Raw genomic sequence first — 14,137 nt, 5'->3', positions numbered from 1 at the left:
TCTGCCTAGGTCTCTCATCTCTCTATGTCTTTCATGAATAAATGAATAAAATATTTAAAAAATTCTTTCTCTTTTTTAGAAGGCTAGTAGTAATATTCTCTCTTTCATTCTTGATATTAGTAATTTGGGTCTTCTGTTTTTCTTGGTCAATTTAGCCAAAGGTTTGTGAATTATGTTGAAGTTTCAAAGAAGTAACTTTTGATTTTGTTGATATTCTTTATTTTTTAAAATTCTTTTCATTTATTTCCACTCTTTATTTACTTTCTTCTGCTTGCTTTGGGTTTAATTTGCCTTTTTTTCTAGTTTCTTAAGGTAGAAGCTTAGGATCTTGGTTTGAGTTCTTTTCTGATATAGGAGTTTGAGGTATACATTTCCCTTGAAGCACTTTTTAGCTGTGTTATGGTTGATTTGTGACCCCCAAAAAGGTAGGTTGAAGTTCCCCCCACCCTATATCTCAGGATGTGACCTTATTTGGAAATGGGGTCATTGTAGACAATCAGATGAGGTCCAGAATAGGATGGCTCCTAGTACAATGAGATTGGTACTGGCATAAGAGAGGAGAGAGCTTTGTGAGGACAGGCATACATGGAGGGGACAATGTGAAGACATACATGGAAAGGACAACCATATCCTGGAGTGACACTTATAAGCCGCAGAATACCAAGGCTTGCTGGCAAATACCAGAAGCTGGAGAGGGAAGAAAGACCACTCCTAGAACCATAAGAGAAAGCATGGCCCAATTGGCATGTTGATTTTGGACTTCTCGCTTCCAGAATTGTGAGACAATGAATTTCTGCTGTTTTAATTGACCCCGTTATGATACTGTTACAGCAGCCCTAGAAAACTAATACAAGTGGCCCCCTATAAATTTTGATATGTTGTGTTTTCATTTTTTTCAGTTCAAAATATTTTTTTTCTCTTGTGATATCTTTGACTCCTGGATTGGTTAATTGATTGACTATTTATTGATTTATTTATTACTTATTGATTTATTGGGCATGGAACTTGAATTCACAATCCTGAGATTAAGTATTACATGCTCTACCAACTGAGCCAGCCAGGCACCCTGACCCATGGATTAGTTAGAAGTATGTTGTTTAATTTCCAGATATTTAGGTATTTCATAGATATCCCTATTTTGTTGATTTGTAATATAATTCCATTATAGTCAGAAGATATACTTTGATTTGTTTCAATTAGTTAATTTAAAAAAAATGGCTCAGATTATGTTCTGTCTTGAAGAGGGTGTGATGAGTGCCCGAACATAGTGTGTACAGTGCAGCCCTTAGGTTGTTCCCTGTGTGTTAGATGGAGCTAGTCTGTGCTGTGGAATCTTCCTCATTCTTCCTTGTCTTTTAGTGACTCTGTTACTACTGGTAGGGTTTTGGAGTCTCTTGGTATTGTGTTCTCTTTTCTTTCAGTTCTGTCAGTGTTTGCTTTGTGTGGTTTGAGGCTCTATTGTTAGTTGTGTGTGTATTTATAGTTGTTATATCTACCTGTTGTTTTGGCCCTTTTATCATTATGAAGTGTTCCTCTTTGTCTGTAGCAATATAGTTCTTGTTTTAAAGTCTATTTTGTCCAATAGCCATGTAGCCCTTCTGCTTGTGGTTTGTGGTTTCTCTTTGTAGCTCTTTTTCTGGCTTTTACTTTTAGTCTCTTCATATCTTTCAATCTAAAGTCTATGTCTCGTAGACCGCATACAGTTGGATTGTATTTTTTTTCATACAGTCTCTGCCTTTTAATTGGAATATCTAAGCCATTTACATCTAATATAATTACTGAGAAGATAGGATTTGCTCTGTAGTTTGGTGTTTGTTGTCTGTATATCTTATGTCTTTTGTTCCTCTCTTCCTCCTTTACTTTCTTTTGTGTTGAAAAGAGATTTTCTAGTGTGCCATTTTACTTCCCTCATTGTTTAACTATACTTTCATTTGTTTCCTTGGGGAAAAAATTTAATATTGTAATTTGTAATTTTTATTGTAATTTTATTTATTTCTTCATGAGAATACACAGAGAGGAGAGAAAGAGAGAGAGGCAGAGGGAGAAGCAGGCTCCATGCAGGGAGCCTGACGCGGGACTTGATCCTGGGTCTCCAGGATCACACCCCGGGCTGAAGTCGGCGCTAAACCGCTGAGCCACCCGGGCTGCCCATGAATACCAGTTTTGTTAAAATACTATATAAAAGATTTGCTCCTGTATAGCTCCATTTCCTTTGTCCTTCATGTGCTGTTAAAATCAAATAAAGTACATCTTTGTGTGTTGTGTGCCCTGTGCCTATCCAGACAGATTTACAGTTACAATTGTTGTTTTATGCAGTTGTCCTTTAAATCATACAGAAGAAAGCAACAGTTGCAACTAAAAGTGCATTTATACTATCTTTTATATTTACCTGGAAGACTTCCTTAACACTTCTTACAGGGTAGGTCTGCCAGTAACAAATTCTTTTCTTAATATTAAATGCTTTAATTTCTTCATTTATAAAGGTATTTTGGTATCTGTAGAATTCTTGGTTGACATTCTTTCAACACATTGAGTGTGTCATCCCCCTGCCTTCTGGCCTCTGTGGTTTCTGATGAGAGATCAGCTTCTAAACTAATGGAGGGTCTCTGTTATATGTGATTAAGTTGCTTCTTTTTTGTTGCTTTCACAGTTCTCTGGCTTTCAGCAGTTTGATTACGATGTATCTAGGGGAGTATCTCTTTGAGTTTATCTTTTTTTTTTTTTTAAGATTTATTTATTTATTAATGAGAGACACAGAGGGAGAGGGCAAGACACAGGCAGAGGGAGAAGCAGGCTCCCTGTGGGGAGCCCAATGCAGGACTTGATCCCGGGATCCTGGGATCACGCCCTGAGCCTAAGGCAGATGCTCAGCCACTGAGCCACCCAGGTGTCCTTCTTTGAGTTTATCTTGTTTGGAGTTGAGCTTCTTAGATTTTCTGACTTTTCTGATTACTGCTTTCCTGTGAATTGTGAAGTCTGTGATGTGTGCTTTGTCTGTGATGCCAGTGTTTACTGTTGCCTTTTACTGTTGTTACCATGTCTTTGCACTATAAGCCCAGTGCTTTGCCATGGAGTAACATTGTATGTAATCTGTGGATTTAGAGCATTAAAAAGATTCAAAGTCCACTATTCTTTTTTCATCTTCTTTTGATATGATGGGTATGCACTGGTTACGACAATGACAAGAAGGTCCAGTCACAGTATGGCTAAAGGTGGCACTCGGCATAGGTGTGTTTGCCTATCATTGCTGAGCTTGTAGCATGAAAACAGACCACAAACCATGCATGTGGACAAGTGAGTCTGGCTGTGTGCCACTGTATGTGTGGATATTGGGATTTGAATTTCAGATGGTTTTTAGGATTTAAAATCAAAACTATCTTTGGCTTTCAGGCTGCAGGCTCTGGTTTGCTGACTTCTGACGGAGTTGTACTCCCTGTGCTTTCAGAGCACCTCGTTCTTTGTCAGTACACATACTTTGTGTGTCTGTGTGTTTTAAGTAATCTCTCCACCCAGTGTGGGACTTGAACTTGTGACGCTGAGATCAAGAGTTGCATATTTTACCGACTGAGCCAGGCAGGTGCCCCACATGATTTGTGTTTTAATTACTGGTTCCTTTATATGTTATTTATTGTTTTAGTGGCTGGGCTGTAAATTCTTTGAAAGTAGGGCTTTAGCTTTTCTTAGTTTCCAACACCTTGAATATTATTTGGCACATTTTAGGTGTTCTGTAAATGTTGTAAAACTTAATGAAAAAGGAGAAGAAACCAAAATTGGCTGATGAATTTTTTTTCTTTTGGTGGTGTCCTAGAGTAAATCTTTTGGAACTAACTGGCTTCCAGATGTAGATAGGAACCATTTATTCATGCATTTGTTTCTTCATTATTTTGCTTTTGTGACATTTAATGCCTTTTGTTTGTCAGCTTTTGAACTTGGAACCACATGAAAATAAACATGGTACCTTGTCATTGCGGAGGTTCTTGTATTCCAGTTTTGAGAATCACAGGCACAATTACAGTTTGGCAATTACTATTAAAAGAGAAAAATGTTATAGGAGTAACAAAGAGGAAATGCTGAACCACTTGGGTTGGTTAAAGGAAGCTTCCTGTGTGTTCATGCCTGCTGCAGACTGATACCACAGGTGTCTTGCTTAGGATTCCAAATGGAATCTTGGAGAAAGGTTGGCTTTTGCACATGTACAGATTGGAGGGAGAGGTGGCTGCCATCTCCAACAAGCTGGCCATAGCCACTCGTGGTTTTTGAACATTGAAATGTGTCCACACCAAACTGAGATGTACTGTGTGAAGTGCACACTGGATTATAGAGACTTGAGATATTTCATATTTTTTTAGTATTAATTATTTAATACTGGTTGTATGTTGAAATAATATTTTGGATATTTATTGGGTTAAGTAAAATTTATTAAAATTACTCATATCTACTTTTTTTAATTTGGCTGCTAGAAAATTTAAAATTATACTTGTGGCTCATCCTGTGTTTATGTTGGTCAGTGCTGTCTTAGTATGAAGAACATTTGGAGTTTGCATTAATTTTGGATCATCTAGGACTAAAATCCTGTAATGTAGGGGAGAGAATGAGAGATAAATTCTTCAAGAAAGAAGCTAAAGAGTAAGAGGACTTAGTAGAAGGCTGAAGGAATGCCCCCATTTTGTAGATAAGAGGAGTGAAGGCTCAGGAGAGATTAGTCAGCCTTGTCGGTGGCTGCCCAGTTGTGGAGCTCCAGGTGTCGGTGTGCATGGGTGGATCTGAGCTGCCAGAAACCAGAGCCCTGTGGGGTGCGTGTCCTGTGGGATGCACGTTGTAGTTCTCTTGTCTTTGTATCTGCCACCCTACAGGGTGAGTGTGGTAATGAGGTCTGGCATAGTGGGAGGTCTCTGGGGTTAGGTCCAGCATTGCCATAGACCTCTTGAGTGTAGAGGTGTTGGAACATTAGACATTTAGCTGCTTTTCTGTTTGCACATCCTGTCACCCTGGCTTTACCAGCATGAGGCATTTGTGTTCATGTGCATCTTTACTTTTCTGTAAGTTAAATCCTAGTGACTCAGACTTCTACCTTGCTATCCTCAGGACCTACCCAGCCTGCCCTTTGAGCATTAACCTAGGTGTTGCCAGGTCTGTTGGTTCTCATCCTTCATTTTACTAGACCTCTTGACAGCATTTGACATAGTAGTGCAAGAAAAAAGGAGTGGTTAGTTTCTTCGTTGGGATTCCAGGACACTTTACTCTTCTGGTCTTACCTACCACGTTGGTTTGTTTTCTGTCTTGTTTGCAGGACTTTCCTCTGGAACCTGACCTCTAGATGCTCAAGTGTCCTGGGGCCTCATCCTGGTTCCCCTGTTCTGTGTCCTTACCTTGAGTGAGCTCAGCCAGTGCTGTGTTGACCCCAGCCTCACTTTTGCCTGGTCTCCAGGTTCAGGGACATATCGAGTGCTGGGAGGGCTGGTGGGCACCGTTTACCCCAGTGTGCAGCTGGAGCTCTCACTTGACCTCTGAGCCTGTTCTTGTGACCACTCGTCCTGTAGTGACTGGCTTCGTCTGCAGAAACCGTTCTTCAGAAACTACTTTTGGCTCTACAGTTAGAGTACATCTTACCCCTGCTGCTGGGGCTGTTGCTGAGGTCCATGCCTGTCTCCTCTTCCTGCTTCATCATGGCCTCCATGATCTCTGCTCAGGAACCCAGGTGTCTGTGGAGTTTCTGCTGTGCGTGCCATCTTCCTGTGGTTTGTGAGCTCTTTCCCCAGGCCGACAAGGCTTTGTGTGGCATCATACCTGCGATTTTTTACCTGCCACTTCCCCCGGCTCATGCTCCAGGCCCTGTGGTGGCCTGGCTATTTTTAGATGAACAGAGCCCTGTTGTCTCTGTTTTTCTGCTTGGGGGGTGCTCTGTGCAGGCCTCCAGCAGCCTCTGTGGACACACTCCTCCCTTGCCTCCTTTTGGGGAAGGCACTCATCCTGTGAAAGGACTGTAAGCTGGGGAACCAAGGCACCATTCCTAGTAAAGTTGTGTGTAAACTGGGTGCTTGTGAAGACCTGGGAGCTATCCTCTGGGATTTTGTTCTAGGACCTGGCAACTATGAGTCTTTATTAAACTCTGGTTTTGCTTGTTGGTTAGAGGCTGTCCTAAAGGCTGTTTGCAGAAGTGTGACTCTAATTGAGATGTTTCCATGCTGATACTTATGTTGTAGTAGTTTTTATTTTTTTTTAATTTTTATTATTTTTTTTAAAGATTGATTTATTTTAGAGAGAGAGTGTGAGTGAGTGCATGGGGTAGGGGGAAGGGCAGAGGGAGAGGGAGAGAGAGAATCTCAGGCAGACTGCACTAAGTGTGGAGCCTGACAAAGGGCTTGATCCCATGACTCTGAGATCACGACGTGAACCAAAACCAAGAATTGGTGCTTAACTGACTGTGCCACCCAGGTACCCCTGTTGTAGTAGTGTTTTTTTTTTTTTTTTTTTTTTTTTAAGATTTTATTTATTTATTTGAGAGAGAGAAGAGAGAGCAAGCAAGCTTGAGCACAGAGGGAGAGGGAAAAGCAGTCTCCCTCTCTGAACAGGGAGCCCCGATGCAGGGCTCAGTCCCAGGACCCTGAGATCATGACTTGAGCTGAAGGCAGACGCTTCACCGACTGAGCCACCCAGGCGTCCCAGTAGTAGTTTTTATAATAGGGCTTATTCTGGTTTTGTTTAATATCTTTTAACCATTTGTTACCTGACCTGCTATCTCTGTTGATCTTTTACAGTGAACTATTTCATTATTTACTTTAGCTCTTCTAACAGCAAGAAAGTAACTTAAAGTTTTGAATGTAAACTTGGGAAAGGAACAAGCTAAAATTTAAATCAGAGTAGTAGCTCTAAAGATTTTTTTCCAGCTTTTAATTTTGAAAAATTTCAAACCTTTACAAAATGTCAAATCAATGAGTGCTCATTTACCTTTCACCTAGATTCATCAATGACTTTATCATTCTTCTTTCTGTGTGATGTGTTACTATTATTAATGCACCATAGAGAGTAAGTTGCATGTATTATATACTTCTTTACTCCAAGGCTTTCAGTATGTATTTCCTAAAAAAGGAAATTCTCATATAACCACAGCATAATAGTTAAATTCAGGAAATTTAATACTGATACAATATTATTAATAATCTATACAGTGTTGCATTCATATTCAGATTTTCCCACTTGTTCCTCATGTATCCTTTATAGACCTAAAAAAAATCACAGGTAATGCTTAGCATCTGGTTAGACGTCTTGTCTTTTTTTTTTTTTTTAATATCTGTTTTTTTTTTTTTATTTTTTTTATTTATTCATGATAGGCACACAGTGAGAGACAGAGAGGCAGAGACACAGGCAGAGGGAGAAGCAGGCTCCATGCACCGGGAGCCTGACGTGGGATTCGATCCCGGATCTCCAGGATTGCGCCCTGGGCCAAAGGCAGGCGCCAAACCGCTGCGCCACCCAGGGATCCCCTTTTGTTTTCTTTAGTCTAGAACAGGCGCAGCTCCATTTCCCCTTAAATCCTTCATGACATGTACAGTTTTGAGGAGTCTAGGTCCTTTGCTCTGTAAAGTGACCTACAATCTGAATATGTCTGCTTTGTTTCTTCATGATTAGATTCAGATCAAACAATTTTGACAAGAATACTATGTAGGTAGTGTTGTGGACTTTTCCATTACATGAGGAGTCATGTGTCCCAGTGTTGTTGATGCTACAATTTGCTCACTGGTTGAGGTGGTGTCTGTTGGACCTTTGCGCTATGTGGTGCTTTATATTCAGTAGGTGGATTCTGACATCCCTTTCCATTTGCTACCAGACACTTTTCTTTAAAGAATAACTTTCTTTCCCTTGTGCCCCTCACTTTTTGGTATTGCTATAGAATGAATCCATGTTTATTAAATATATTACAGTCTTCTTTTACTTTTTTTTTCCTTTTGATGTTCAAATTATCCCAGATTTAGCCAGTTGGAGCCTTTCAAGCAAGATTCTGTTTCTTTTTGACGTTAATCTTCGAGTGCCTTCTTGTTTTGCAGGATAACAACATTGTAAGAAACTGTTTTGTACCATTCTTGGCAAATGAATGTGAAAACCTAGATAAAGTGGAGATGCCTAGGAAAATAAAATTAGCCAAAATTTACCTTAGTAAAGATAGTATGATAGTTATTTATTGCTATGTAACAGATTCCTTCAAATATAGCAGCTTAAAACAGCAGAAATTTATTATCTCACAGTTTCTGTGGTTAGGCTCTCATACTGGGACTTGTGGGTTAGGGTCTCTTAAGGCTACAGTCACAGTCAGAGGGGCTACAGTTGTGTCAGAGTTCAGCTGGGACAGGATCTATTTCAAGCTTTGTCTTCCATCATCCCTCCTTCCCCTACCCATTCATCCTGTGCTTCCTCCCTCCTTCCTATCTGTCCATCCATCATTCACTCATCCATCTTACTTATTGGGGACGCCCTGGAGGCATTCCTGCCAACGTCAACAACAAAGTTAGGCTGCTTATCATCCCTGTTAATCTTCATCATTTTATTGATGGGATTAAGCAGTGTAATCAGACAAGAACTATTAGAGGCAAAAGATTTAGAAAATAAATAGTAAGCAGTAAAATTATTTGCAAGTGAGATAACTATACCTGGAAATCCTGAGAGTCAGTGCTAAAATGTAGACAATGAAATCATTCAGTAAAAGAACTAGATATAAAATTGACATATAAAAAATCAATAGCCTTTGAATGTACAAAACAGTAACCCCCTTTACAACACCACCACGAAAGATACTCTGAAATGAATTTCCTTATGTACAAAACTTATGTAAGAAATAGTGTTAAAACATTGTTTCCCAAAACAGAAAACCTGAACTATGGAAAGATACTTCCTGTTCTTGGACATCATAAAAATGTTAGTTCTCCTAAGTCAATGTAAAAATTTACGTTTTTGCTTGTAAAAATACCAACAAGGAATAGTTCTTAGTTCTGCTCTCTCTCCCATACATCTTTTATTCAGTCCATCAGAAAATCCTGTTGGCTGTACCCACAGCACAACAGCCCAGTGCCGCCACCACTGTCCCTCTCACAGTGTCACTACTTGGATCCAGGTCACCACTATGCCTTTCTTGGATTAGAGCAGGTACTCCTTAACTGGTCTTCCTATTTTTCCTGCTTCCATGCTGTACCTACCCTCTCTATTCTTCATCCCAAAGCCAGACTGATCCTTTATTTTTTTAAAAAATTTTTTTAAACTTTTTTTTAAAGATTTTATTTATTTATTCATGGTAGACAGAGAGAGAGAGAGAGAGAGAGAGATAGAGAGAGAGAGAGAGAGAGAGAGGCAGAGACACAGGCAGAGGGAGAAGCAGGCTCCATGCCAGGAGCTGACGCAGGACTCGATCCTGGGACTCCAGGATCGCGCCCTGGGCCAAAGGCAGGTGCCAAACTGCTGAGCCACCCAGGGATCCCCCTTTAAACATTTTTATTTATTTATTTATTTATTTATTTATTTATTTATTTATTTATTTATTTTTTATTATTATTTTTAATTTTTATGATAGGCACACAGTGAGAGAGAGAGGCAGAGACATAGGCAGAGGGAAAAGCAGGCTCCATGCACCGGGAGCCCGACGTGGGATTCGATCCCGGGTCTCCAGGATCGCGCCCTGGGCCAAAGGCAGGCGCCAAACCGCTGCGCCACCCAGGGATCCCAGCCCTTTAAACATTTTTAAAAAGATTTTATTTATTCATGAGAGAGACAGAGAGGTAGAGACAGAGGCAGAGGGAGAAGCAAGCTCCCGGTGGGGAGCTCAATGTGGGACTCGATCCCAGGACCCCGGGATCACAACCTGAGCCAAAGGCAGATGCTCAACCACTGAGCCACCCAGGTGCCCCCAGACTGATCCTTTAAAAAGGTTATGGAATTGTTCAGTCTCTTGACTGTGGTGGTAGATAGATGAGCCTGAACATGTGATGGAATTGTGGCGAACAGCACACAGATGCTTTATATGTGAGTACGAGGAAAGCTGAGGATATATGAATAAGATTGGCGTGTTGTGTCAGTTCAGTATCCTGGTTATGATAGTATGCTATAGTTTTGCAAAATATTATAACAGAGGGACATGGATATTAATTGATTGAATAGTGTCCTCCCAAAGTCACGTTCATCCAGAAACCCAGAATGTGACCTTATTTGGATGCAGGGTCTTCACCAATGTAATTTATTAAGGATCTCAAGATGAAATCATTCTGATTTAAGTGAGCCCTACGTCCAATGACTGGTGTTCTCTTAAGAGGAGGATGGACAGACACAAGAAAGAAGCTTGCAATGTGCACATGGAGGCAGGATTGGAGTGACAAATCTGTGAACCAAGGAAGACCAAGGATTGCAGTAGCCACCAGAAACTAGAAGAAGCAAGAAAGGACTCTTCCTTGGAGGCTTCAGAGGGAGAATGGCCCTGTTATCACCTTGATGTTGGACTTCTGATCTCCAGGACTGTGAAACGATAAAAACAAATTTATTTTATTTTAAGCCACGCTGTTCGTGGTACTTTGTTACAGCAGCTCTGGGAAACTCATACACTGGACAAAGTGTACAAGACCGCCTGTTATTTCTCATGCTTCAGGTGAATTTGCAATTATCTTGGTTGGAGATAACCACTTGAGGAACTGCCACAATGTTTCCTACAGTGCCTGCACGATTTTATATCCCCATCAGTAGTCCATGAGGGTTCCCATTTCTCTCTATCAGCATCTGCACTTACTATGGTCCATCTTTTGGATTATAGTTATCCTTTTGGTTGTAAAGTTGAGATCTCCTTGTGATGCTGATTTGCATTTCCTTATTGACTAATGATGTTGAATGTCTTTTCTTGTCCTTCCTGGTCATCTGTACGTGTTCACTGGAGAAATTTCTATTCAAATCCTTTTCCTGTTTTTAAATTTGATCGTCTTTTTGTTATCAAATTGTATGTTGTCATTATATACTATAAGTACTGGTTCCTTATCAGACTTGCAAATATTTTTCTTTTTGTGGGTTGTGTTTTCACTTTTTTGATGGTGTTATTTGAAGCACAAACATTTTTAATTTTGATTATGTCTAATTTGTGTATTTTTCTTTTGTTGCATGTGCTTTGGGGGGGTTATATAAAAAAAATTGCCGAGGGGTGCCTGATGGCTCAGTTGGTTAAGTGTCCGATTCTTGATTTCAGCTCATGTCATGACCTCAATGTTGTGGAATCGAGCCCCCTATTTGGCTTTGTGCTGATTGTAGAGCCTGCTTGAGAGTCTACCTCTCCCTCCACCCACTCCCCCATGCATGTGCACTTTTCCTCTCTTTCTCAAATAAAATCTTTTTAAAAATTGCCAAATTCTAGGTCATAAAGATTTATGCCTATGTTTTCTTCTTCCTCTTTCTCCTCCTCCTTTTTTTAAGAGAGAGAGAAAGAGCTCAAGTGGGGGTGAGGAGGGACAGAAGGAGAGGTAGAGAGAGACTCTTAGGCAGGCTCCACATTCAGTGCAGAGCCCGATGAGGGGCTCGATCTTATGACACTGAGATTGTGACCTGAGCAGAAATCAATTGGATGCTTAATGGACTGAGCCACCCATGCGCCCTGCCTCTGTTTTCTAAGTATTTTATAGTTTTAGCTCCTATATTCAGATCTTTGATCCATTTAATTTATTTTATTTTTTATTTTTTAAGATTTTATTTATTCATGAGACAGAGAGAGAGGCAGGCATAGGCAGAGGGAGAAGCAGGCTGCTCTCAGGGAGCCTGATGCGGGACTCAATCCCAGGTCCCCAGATCACGCCTTGAGCCAAAGGCAGACACTCAACTTCTGAGCCACCCACTTTGCATCCCACTTTGATCCATTTTAAATTAATTTTTGTATGTGGTATCAGGCAGGGGTTCAAATTCATTCTTTTCCATGTGGGTATTGAGTTGTTTTAGCACCATTTGTTGAAAAGACTGTTTTTTCACTATTGAATGGTCTTGGCGTCTTAATTGAAAATCAGTTGACCGTAGATATATGGGTTTATTCCTGAATTCTCAATTCTATTCCAGTGATGACATGTCTGTTTTTATGCAAGTATCACACTATTTTGATTACTATAGCTTTGTAGTAAGTTTTGTATTGGGGATGTGTGAGTTCTCCAACTTTGTTCTTTTCCAAGATTATTTTGTCTATTCTGGGACTCATAAGTTTCCATGTGAATTTTAGGGTTGCCTGTCAATTTCTACAAAGAAGTTATCTGAGATTCTGATAGGGATTGTGTTGAGTTTTCTTTTGAATATAGAGATCCCTGATTAGTATCCAAAATATGTATATGAAGAATTTATAAAACTAAACATCCCAAAAATGAATAATCCAATTAAAAATAGAAGACATGAATAGACATTTTTCCAAAAAAGATAGCCAGATGGTTAAAGACACATGAAAAGATGCTTGGGCACCTGGCTGACTTAGTTAGTAGAGCATTCATCTCTTGATCTTGGGGTTGTGAGTTCAAGTTCCATGTTGGGTGTAGAGATTACTTAAAGTCCTTTTTTAAAAAGGTACTTATCAGGGAAATAAATCAAAACTACAATGAGATATCACCTTACACCTGTGAGAATGGCTAAAATCAGTAACACAAGGGAACAGCAGGTGTTGGTAAGGATGCAGACAAAGGGGAAGAACCCACTTATGCTGTTGGTGGGAACGCAAACTGATGCAGTCACTCTGGAAAACAGTATGGAGGTTCCTCAGAAAGTTAAAAATAGAACTACCCTATGATGTAGCAATTGCACTACTAGGTATTTACCTGAAGAATACTAATTCAGAGGGATACATTTACCCTGATGGTTTATAGCAGCATTATCTACAACAGCCAAACTATGGAAACAGTCCAAGTGTCCGTCAATTGACGAATGGATAAAGAAGATGTGGAATATATATACAAAGGAATATTATCTATAAGAAAAGATTAAAATCTTGCCATTTGCAATGACATGGATGGAGCTAGATAGTATTAATGTTAAGTGAAATAAGTCAGAGAAAGACAAATACCATATGGTTTCACTCATGTGAAATTTAAAAAACAAAACGAACAGGCAAAAGGGAAAAAGAGGTAACCAAGAAATGACTTGGGGATTAAGGAATGCACTTGTGATGAGCAACAGGTGATATGGAAGTATTGAGCCACTGTATTGTACACCAGAATTTACTATTATGCTGTATGTTAACTAAAATTAAAATAAAAAATTTAAAATAAAAATAATATAGGTCCCTGAGTGGAGTCATATGTATGCACCTAATGCCAAGAAACATGAGCAAATATTTGTTGACATACAAATTGTGTAGTAGATGAACAGACATAATTGGGTCCTAATGGTATGGGCCAGATTGGAGAGTGTGGACAAGGAGGCAGCACAGACCTGAAGCCTTGTGTAAAGGCTGGGCCTGCCCATGGTCAAAGCATGTTCCCAGATGGACAGACATGGGGAGATGTCTTGGTAGTTGGAAGGTGTAGGCAGTGTGCACATGGGTCAGAGTGTGAGCTTGGTGGTGGTGATAGTTCATACAAGGCAGTGAGAGGTGGGAGCAGAGGTGGGTGTCAGGGACTCTCAGAGTCAGAGGACGCTACAGGAAAGAACCTACCTACTGTTGATTCTTTTAGAGTGCTGGGCTGGCTGCCTAGCCTGTGGGGGCTGGTCACAAAGACCAGAACTGTGTGACCCATGAATCCAGGCACCTTGTCTTGGGGGCTTTAGCGGAAGAGAGGAGAGTGCTTTGCATGTATTAGGTGCTCACTGAATACCATTGACCAGTGAATGAATAGATTCATAGATAATTTCTGAAGACATGAACAATGTTTTTTAAAATAAGGAATTGAAAAGTCATAGATGAACAGTGATAGGAAAATGCTGAAATACTTTATGATGTGTCAGCTTGATGAAATAATGTGCTACTATTAATGTTGCAGTTGTGAAGACTACGGGATGTGTGATGAAATGTTTAAGAGATAGTTATTGATGCGGCTCACATTCATATAAAATGTGTACATATGAGGAGAAACTGGAAGGAAATGAAAACTTTGAGTTAAGGTGATTTTTGTTTTAAAATTTCCTTTTACTGGGGATCCCTGGGTGGCTCAGC

The 14,137-nt window shown here is 40.0% G+C and overlaps 1 protein-coding gene across 7 annotated transcripts in view; it reads left to right on the top strand.

Annotated features, from left to right (window-relative positions):
- The window catches only part of EHMT1 (euchromatic histone lysine methyltransferase 1), a 144,487-nt gene that overhangs the window by 12,060 nt on the left and 118,290 nt on the right, over positions 1 to 14,137 (top strand). The gene's annotated exons all lie outside the window — the stretch shown is intronic.

This window comes from Canis lupus, chromosome 9 (genome assembly GCF_003254725.2).
Source record: "Canis lupus dingo isolate Sandy chromosome 9, ASM325472v2, whole genome shotgun sequence".
NCBI classification, from domain to species: Eukaryota; Metazoa; Chordata; class Mammalia; order Carnivora; family Canidae; genus Canis; species Canis lupus.
Note: the sequence above shows the minus strand (reverse complement) of the source record. Positions and strands in the feature narration are given on the sequence as shown.